Raw genomic sequence first — 9,423 nt, 5'->3', positions numbered from 1 at the left:
ACAAAACTGAAACCTTTTTTTACAAGGAATCATGTGTGCATTAACCACAATACTTGTGGTCCAAATGAAAACAAAAAACACACTCTGATAATATCTGGTCCACACCAGGGACCAGAAAGCCGTCCCTGGTGTGGACTAATCAGTTTCAAGGACAATGCATGTATTATCATAGTGTGTGTTTTTTTGTTTGCATTATGACCACAAGTATTGTGGTTAATGCACACATGATTCCTTGTAAAAGGTTTCAGTTTTGTTGCCAGCAAAAAGGGGAAAAACTCTATTATCAATTATTAGTTTGTTACAAGAATAATCAATTTCCTCCAAAACAATATACCGGCGCAGTTTTTGATAAAAGCCAAGCGCACCCTTGTTTTAGTATGTTGTCTTTTCGTTTTGCACGCCGTTACAGGATAATAATACCTCATCTATTCGGTTCATGTGTGTGTGCGTGTGAATAGTTTATTTAACCTTTTTTGGACATCGAATAGAAATTTAAATAAATAAGCAGAATCACGTTTAATTTGCAGTCAGTACGGTTTCACTTTGGTAACTTTTGGTCGCGCTCACAGTGAAAATTAGTCAAAATTAGTGAACACCGACCACTTCCCTTCCGGTCAATAACAAATGGTAACTTTTCCAAATTCACATCAATTCAGAATCCAGTAAGTTATTATAACCGAGTGGAAATTAATTTTTAATAAAAGCGACCTTCTGCTCACATTTTTATCGACAATTTGGGAAACTTAGTGACACTGACCTGTCCTTCCGGTTTATACATAGTTTATCGTTTTGTATTCACATCAATACAGACTCCAGTAAGCCTATAATTATAATAATTCCTACAACAATTGCACATTTGCAACAAGCATACGTCGAGAACCAAGTGTTTATATGTGTTTTATTCACTCTCAGGTGAGGAAAATGTTTCGTTTGGAAACCAATTTTTGATTGAAACATTTATTTTACTTTATTCCTAATAGAACGGTAACTCAAACGGCTTATATAACGCTAGAATAAAGGTGACCTACAATTATAATGCTCTATTTACAGGTTTCTAATAAATTATTCTTAGAAAGAGTAAATTACATTCGGTACATCACATTCCGTAGTTTAGATTTCATTCAGATGATGATAAGAGTTCTGCAGACGAAAAAAGACGTCGATTAAACAGAGAAAGACAGCAGAGATGGCGTAATCGACAAAGTCAAGAAACACTGGATCGTTTAAGAAATCAAAACACCCGTCAAATGACGGGCAATAATTACACCAGTAAAGCAATAACAAGAACGGTACATGTACAGATGACACGAGTCCTTGTGCTGGATGGATTGCTACGTCACGAAACGATTAGATGACGGCGTGATCATGGCTGATGATGATGACGAATTAAAGATAATCAAATCTCATGCGTACAGTTACATTCACGTGTTTTAAGCACACGAATTGATTTCATTGTTGCACTGTTCATTATTAGCTATTTGCTATCCGCTGCTGGATGAAGGCCTCCCAATTGCTGTCCCCATCCTTCATGGTCTAGTGCTTTCACCATTCACTTCCTACACATGAGCTGCTCGATATCCACGATGGTCATCGTTCTGGACGCGTCGGTTCCTTTGGCTGCCATTCCGATAACAAGCTCATCCATAGGCCATCATCCCGCCTAGCGATGTCCTGCCCAAGCCCATTTATTGTTCATAATTGTCAATCTGATGTCTCTGATTTGTGTTTCTCCGATCAATGTATTCCTTTGTCTTTCATTGTAGTTACAAGCATGCACTTATCCATTTTCTTTATTCACTCTTTAGCTTTTTCCCATTTGTGTCAGTGTCCGTGTTTCTGATCGATATTGGCCCATAGTAACTTATACTGTATTGCTCATTACTGCTATCACTGGTATAATAGGTTATAGACACGTCACAGTGCATATGGATGCATTGTTCCATGTCGGGAAATCATAACGGTAATGATATGTATATCACCACAATACACCATACAGATTCACAACTCATTTTCAAGGGGCCCTGGACAAGGTGGCAGTGATTACTTAATTCCTCATGAAATGCACATAATCAGCATACAATCCATTAACCTTGCACATAAGCGTGGATGTATCGCCTCCATGAAATACGGCTACATGAGTATTACAATAATTGCTTCTTACACGCACCATTCAGTTTGTACATCACGAGCAAAATAATCGATTTTAATTGCTGAATCAATACTCCCCTTGTCGCAGGTTGAGACTTTGAACTAAATTACCAATTACAACTATTTGACTTAATAACATCCAAATGCAGCGGCATCGGCCTTTTTGTAACAAGTGAGACGTTTCAATCTCAGCAGTCAAAAATTACTGTATAGCTACAATTTCACAGTGTGAAGAAGGCTGGCGATGGAACTGTGGTCATTAACAAGTGCTGAGCCAGTGATAGAAATTGCACATGCATTTGGCAGGCCTCAGTATATATGTAATACAGTACATAACACGAGAATTGTCCTACAGTATATCTCTGAAATGGGCCAGCATATTGACTATTTGTCAGGATTGATGCTCAAGAAGGAAATCTATTGGTGATGCCATTAATAAGCACCATTAACTCACAGCTGGCTGCCGTTCACTGTTTCTCAACAGGGGGTGGATAGAACTGCTATTGCCAAACTGCTGGTACTGCCCTGGGGCTGTGGCAACACATGACCGATAACCCGATTTGAGATGGAAAGGTGAAGCGGAATTTTTTTTTATCCAAAAAGGAAATGCCTGACCCAAGGCAAATCGCCACGCGGACAGATGAATGCATTAGTGGCAGCTCAGATGTGCCCATTCTTGTGAAGAAGATGCTGTTATATCAGCTTGTCTCAGTGAACCAATGGCACATATGGCAAGGTAGCAAGGGGGCCAGGCTGTCCTCAACATTCACTATTCGAACGTGGGGATTTCCAGGACAGGTTTCATTATCTTGAGCGCACTTATAGGTCATGCTACCCTCTGGTTTATTTTGTTATGCCTAATTTTCCACTGACATGCACGCTTGCCAAAATGGTGGGTTCTGAGCATAATTGAAAAATATCCAAAAGTTTGTCTTTTTTTTATTCCAAACAAGTACTCCCTTAAATTTTGATTTAAAGCTTTCGTGACTGCAGTAATTCATATTCTTAGTTTTTTTCGGTAAAGTCACGTTGAAGAGAAACAACAAAATAACAAAATATATATAAAACAATAAAAAATTCTCACGACGTTTCGACCATAACTCAAACGCTCATCATCAGGTGTGTCGGTTTGCATAAATTTATTTTGAAAACGGCATATTTATTTATATATATTAAAAAATAACGTTTGCGTCACGCGCAACGATTGGCAGTTTGCCCAGGACTAGTCCATCTATTTTTTGAAAAGAGGAGGGGGGAGACGAAATTTGTTTTTATGTATGCTGTCTGAAAGCCACTGTAAGCGTGAACAATCAATCAAGAACTGAAATGATTTATCAAATCTTTCCAATGATTGCTAAGATAGAATCCATCTTCTCGGTTGAAATTGTCTCTGTGTTTGTATATGTGGATAGCCTCATGAACGAATCTCTCATGGAAGCCAGATGGCTTACAAAGAACCTCCGTCTTGGAAAAGTCAATGGCATGTGAGCCTACTGAATTAGAACAATGATCTGCTACGGCCGAGGTGTTGGTCCTACCGTGTTTAAGGTCTGCTTTATGTTCACGAATGCGGTCCGAGATATGGCGTTTGGTTTCTCCAATGTAACTACTACCACAGAGGCAACTTAGTTTGTAGACACCAGGGTATTGTATGTCCGGAATCACATCTTTTACAGACGGAACCAGATCACGGATTTTATGTAATGTGTTGAAACGGACCTGGATCTTGTGTTTATTCAAGATTTTGGAGATCTTTTTTGTGATCCCAGCAATGTAGGGTAAAGTGATGGTTTTGAAAGGCTCCTCAAGAGGGTTCTTCTTCATGGTTTGAGTGATAGCTTTGCGGATTGTATAGTCGGAGTAACCATTAGCCCTAAGAGCTTGGTGTACGTGCTTGAGTTCACTGCTTATGTGTTCCTGGTCGGATATGCATTGGGCTCTATGATACAGAGTCTTGATGAGAGAATTCTTCTGTGATGGATGGTGGTGGGAATCCGGTTTCAGATAAGCATCCGTATGGGTAGCTTTCCTGTAGACAGAGTGGCTCATTGAACCATCAGGTCTCTTTTTAATTAGGACATCCAAAAAAGGTATCTTGCCATCTATTTCGACTTCCATGGTAAATCTGATGGCTGGGTGTATGGAATTGATGTGGTCGAAGAATTGGTCTAGAGCAGGCCGGCCATGTGGCCAGATGACAAAAGTGTCATCCACGTACCTCTTCCATAAGGTTGGGCGCAGAGTGGCAGTCTGGATGGCGTCAGTCTCAAATTTCTCCATGAAAATGTTAGCTATAACTGGAGAAAGGGGGGAGCCCATTGGGGTGCCCTCAGTTTGTTTGTAGAAAGTTCCATTCCAAGTGAAGTATGTATTGGTTAAACAGTGTCTCACCAGGGGGGGTACCTCAGTGTTTAGTCCTTGATGAACCAAGTCTTCAATGATTGCAATGGTGTCAGGTACAGGAACCTTGGTGAATAAGGAAACTACATCAAAACTGACAAGCAGGTCGTCGGGGGACAGGGAAATACCCTTGATTGTTGATACCAGGTGAGTAGAATTTTGTACCGCAGAGGTGGTCTTTCCAGTGAAAGGACGCAGGATTTCAGACAAAAAACGAGCTAGTTTGTAGGTGGGGGAGCTGATAGTAGAGACTATGGGACGAAGAGGTGTATCAGCTCCCCCACCTACAAATTGCCTTGTTGGTTTTAAATATTATTTTTGAGGGGACTAGATAAATGTCTGTTAGTTACATTTGTTGTGTGCTAATTCACAGACACTAGTAGGAGGCACTCTCTCTCTTTAATTCCGGCCTTCACAGCCTTAGGGGATAACCACACACGAGGTCGGGACAGCCAACATGCTGCCAGACCCACAGCTTGAAGAGGGTGAAGATCACAACGACAATACATGACAAGTTCCACTCCAGATCGCAGCAGCCCCGACTGTAAGTCGGAGCTCGTCTTTTATCCTGCCCAGCGTGGCCAGGCTCCGCCCTCGGCCCCCCGCACCCCTCTGGATCCCCCAGATGGATCCGTGCCTTGCCCACAGGTGCAACTGGTAGAACAGGCTGTTACCCCTAATTCTATTGTCAACCAATCTCCCAGCGGCACGTGCTCCAGTGACTCATTCCAAGTCACTGCACATTTTACAATCTTTGTATATTTGGTGCGTTTAAGTGCGCATCCCCTTTTAGGCTAAAGCACTTCTGTTAAGAAGGCAAAGTAATCATTTATGAGTGCATTCACTCAACTGCCTTTAAAAACATTCCTGCGGAGGGGGCTGGTAGTAACGTTGGGTTGCTCGGTCAATGGCCAGGGTCAACGGCACCACGTGGTGTATTCCGCAAAATATGCCCGACTGTGAGGGCGGGCACAAGCCGGCGTGAGTAGGTTAAACGTTGAGTTTTACAAGGGCACCACGGGGTGACCAGCCCCTCCCCACCCAGCCCCACCCTCCCCACCCAGCCCCTCCCCACCCTCCCCTCCCCACCCAGCCCCACCATCCCCACCCAGCTCCTCCCCACCCTCCCCTCCCCACCCAGCCCCTCCCTCCCCACCCAGCCCCTCCCTACCCTCCCCTCTCCACACAGCCCCACCCCTCCCATTTTTGGATGCACAACGGACGGACGGACACAATAATCCCCTGTGGGCTGGTGTAACCAGGAGGTTCCTACCAGTATTTTTGTTTACACATACAAGTAATATTGTAGTCAAAGTGAACGCCAGGAACTGCTGGAAGTTTCTCAAGGGCCACTGCGTGACTTACCACTTTGTTTTTTAGAAGTGGTCAATGACTAGATCAGTGATTAGCTCTGGTCGTGTTGGCCTCAAAATATTACATCAGACGCATAAGTCAACATGTATTGGGAAAACAGTGCACTGATAGCAATACATACACTAGACCTGGATACATTTTAAATACAATGAAATTGGCATGGCAGAAATGACAACTTACATTGTGATTGCAATATATTATGAAATTCCACGATTACAACTCAAATTGATGCCTGGTCTGACGTGCATCAGCATAACATAATAGTGTGCCTTATTAAAAACTATTGCTTAAAGCTATACGTTGAGTTCGTTCATATTTGTACATATTCTGAGATTAACAGCCTTGCCATATTTCGGCAGAGTGGCAGTCTGGATGGCGTCAGTCTCAAATTTCTCCGTGAAAATGTTGGCTACAACCGGAGATAGGGGGAGCCCATTGGGGTGCCCTCAGTTTGTTTGTAGAAAGTTCCATTCCAAGTGAAGTGTGTATTGGTTAAGCAGTGTTTTACCAGGGGGGGTACCTCAGTGTTTAGTCCTTGATGAACCAAGTCTTCAATGATTGCGATGGTGTCAGGTACAGGAACTTTGGTGAATAAGGAAACTACATCAAAACTGACAAGTAGGTCGTCTGGGGACAGGGATACCAGGTGAGTAGAATTTTGTACCGCAAAGGTGGTTTTTTTACTCTGCGCCCAACCTTATGGAAGAGGTACGTGGATGACACTTTTGTCATCTGGCCACATGGCCGGCCTGCTCTAGACCAATTCCTCGACCACATCAATTCCATACACCCAGCCATCAGATTTACCATGGAAGTCGAAAAAGATGGCAAGCTACCTTTTTTGGATGTCCTAATAAAAAAGAGACCTGATGGTTCAATGAGCCACTCGGTCTACAGGAAAGCTACCCATACGGATACTTACCTGAAACCGGATTCCCATTACCATCCATCCCAGAAGAATTCCCTCATCAAGACTGCACCATAGAGCCCAATGCATATCCGACCAGGAACACATAGCCAGTGAACTCAAGCACATACACCAAGCTCTTAAGGCTAATGGTTACTCCGACTACACAATCCGCAAAGCTATCACTCCAACCATGAAGAAGGACCCTCTTGAGGAGCCTTTCAAAACCATCAATTTACCCTACATTGCGGGGATCACAAAAAAGATCTCCAAAATCTTGAATAAACACAAGATCCAGGTCCGATTCAACACATTACATAAAATCCATGATCTGGTTCCGTCTGTAAAAGATGTGATTCCGGACATACAGTACCCTGGCGTCTACAAACTAAGTTGCCTCTGTGGTAGTAGTTACATTGGAGAAACCAAACGACATGTCTCGGACCGCATTCGTGAACACAAAGTAGACCTAAAACACAGTAGGACCAACACCTCGGCCGTGGCAGATCACTATTAAAATTCAGCAGGCTCACGTGACATTGACTTCTCCAAGACAGGGGGTCTTTGCAAGCCATCTGGCTACCATCAGAGATTCGTTCATGAGGCTATCCACATATACAAACACAGAGACAATTTCAACCGAGAAGATGGATTCTGGCTTAGCAATCATTGGAAGGATTTGATCAACCATTTCGGGTCTTAATTGATTGTTCACGCTTACGGTGGATTTCAGACCGCATCCATTATTTTCATCTCCCCCCTCCTCTTTTCCGAACATAGATGGACTGGTCCATCTGAATAACTGCCAAATCGCTCTCCGTGGTGCTAACGTTAAAAAAACGCTAGTTTTTTTTCAAATTTTCTTGCTGTGGTTTTCACACCTGATGATGACTGCTTGTGTTGCAGTCGAAACCTCGTGAGAATTTTATTGTTTCATATTTTTATTATTTTATTGTTTTCCTTCTACGTGACTTTACCGAAAGAACAAAGAATATAGATGGACTCGTCCATCTGAACAAACTGTCAAATCGCTATCCGTGGTGCTAACGTTAAAAAAACCGCCACTTTTTTCAAATTTTCTTGTTTTGGTTTTCACACCTGATGATGATTGCTTGTGTTGCAGTCGAAACGTCGTGATAATTTTATTGTTTTATATATTTTTTGATTCTTTTATTGTTTCCCTTCTACGTGACTTTACCGAAAAAAACAAGAATATGGGCATACTAATTACCACTATAACTTTCTTTTTACTATGCTTAATGATTTATTAATGGGCAAAAGCTATTTACATAGAATATATAGTGAAGAGCAATAATTGTACCGGACAATAAATTACCACAAATGGACTCTATAACGAAAGAATAAACCAATAAACCATTACGATTTCGTTGTTTTTTCATTTATTATTTCATTTTATAGTTTTACCTACGTGACTTTACCGAAAAAAAACAAAGAGTATAAACCATTACGATGTGAATTATCTTAAATTGGTCATAAAAATTCTGCCTTAACAGTCGTCTCGAGTCTGGACTATCGTGTAATCTTTTTTATTGGTAAATCACAAATAAACCACATCTGAGTGTAACATCCTGTGGTTTTCCTGGGTCTGAATGCGTTTAAAACCCTAAGGCGGTATCGCTCATCTGCGCTAAACAGATTAAAAAAAGCCGTGTTCAATGTTTGCCACGGCGATAAAGGAAAAAAATCAGACAAGCCGTCTGGAAAAGGTCACCTTTTCTTAACACGTCTTCAGCTTTGGCGTGTGCTAGCTGCGATGCTGAATAACCTTTAATAAAAAAAAATCCAACATTAACAGTATGATATTTTTTTTTACTGACAGAATATGATATAGTAACGGTGCTTTTGAGATGGATTTGAGGAATTATGCAGATTTAATCGTCTGCGATTGAGACTTCCTGCAGAGTAACCAGATGTACATGTACAGTTTTTTTGTCAATCCACTGCTGAATGGGGGCCTCCACACGCCGTGCGGCGTCATGGAACTTATTTGACCATACTCTACCATCTAGTCGGTGCAGGTTAAAGGCAGGAAGCATATACATTGAAACATAGTACGGTACAACAATTAATTTTACTGCACTACCCTCTGCTGCCCACGTTGTAACACAACCCCGCAGTGTTTAGGTGAATATTATGACAGTACTGTAATGTCATTCTGAAAACATTAAAGACCACACCTTGGAACTTGTATTTTTGCTTTGCCAGAAGAGGTGATTCATGTGAAATTGCAAACAATTCAGACGTTAACAGCATTGTTTGGCCACTATTATGCAGCCCCTTTTCATTAACAGTTCACGCTGGTAGCTGCAATGTACGTCTGCAGAAGTTAGATTAAGGATTTATCACCCTTGCTCTGAGGGTTTTATATCGGTTGAGGGACGTTACGCATGTTCAAAGCAGAGAGGAAAAACATCTGTGAATTGGAACAAATGTAGTACCGATTTGCATAAATTGGCTTCAGGGATGCAAGTTCTTACACAGCTTTGGTGCTTAGTGTCATTTAAAGGGTAAAGATTTCTATCTTATATGTCAGGAATGTTTAAATATAAATAAATATATACGGCCCCTTGTCT

Source organism: Petromyzon marinus, chromosome 1 (assembly GCF_048934315.1).
Source record: "Petromyzon marinus isolate PM22_M1 ecotype Great Lakes invasive population chromosome 1, UKy_Petmar_22M1.pri1.0, whole genome shotgun sequence".
NCBI classification, from domain to species: Eukaryota; Metazoa; Chordata; class Hyperoartia; order Petromyzontiformes; family Petromyzontidae; genus Petromyzon; species Petromyzon marinus.
This window is presented reverse-complemented; position numbering follows the sequence as displayed.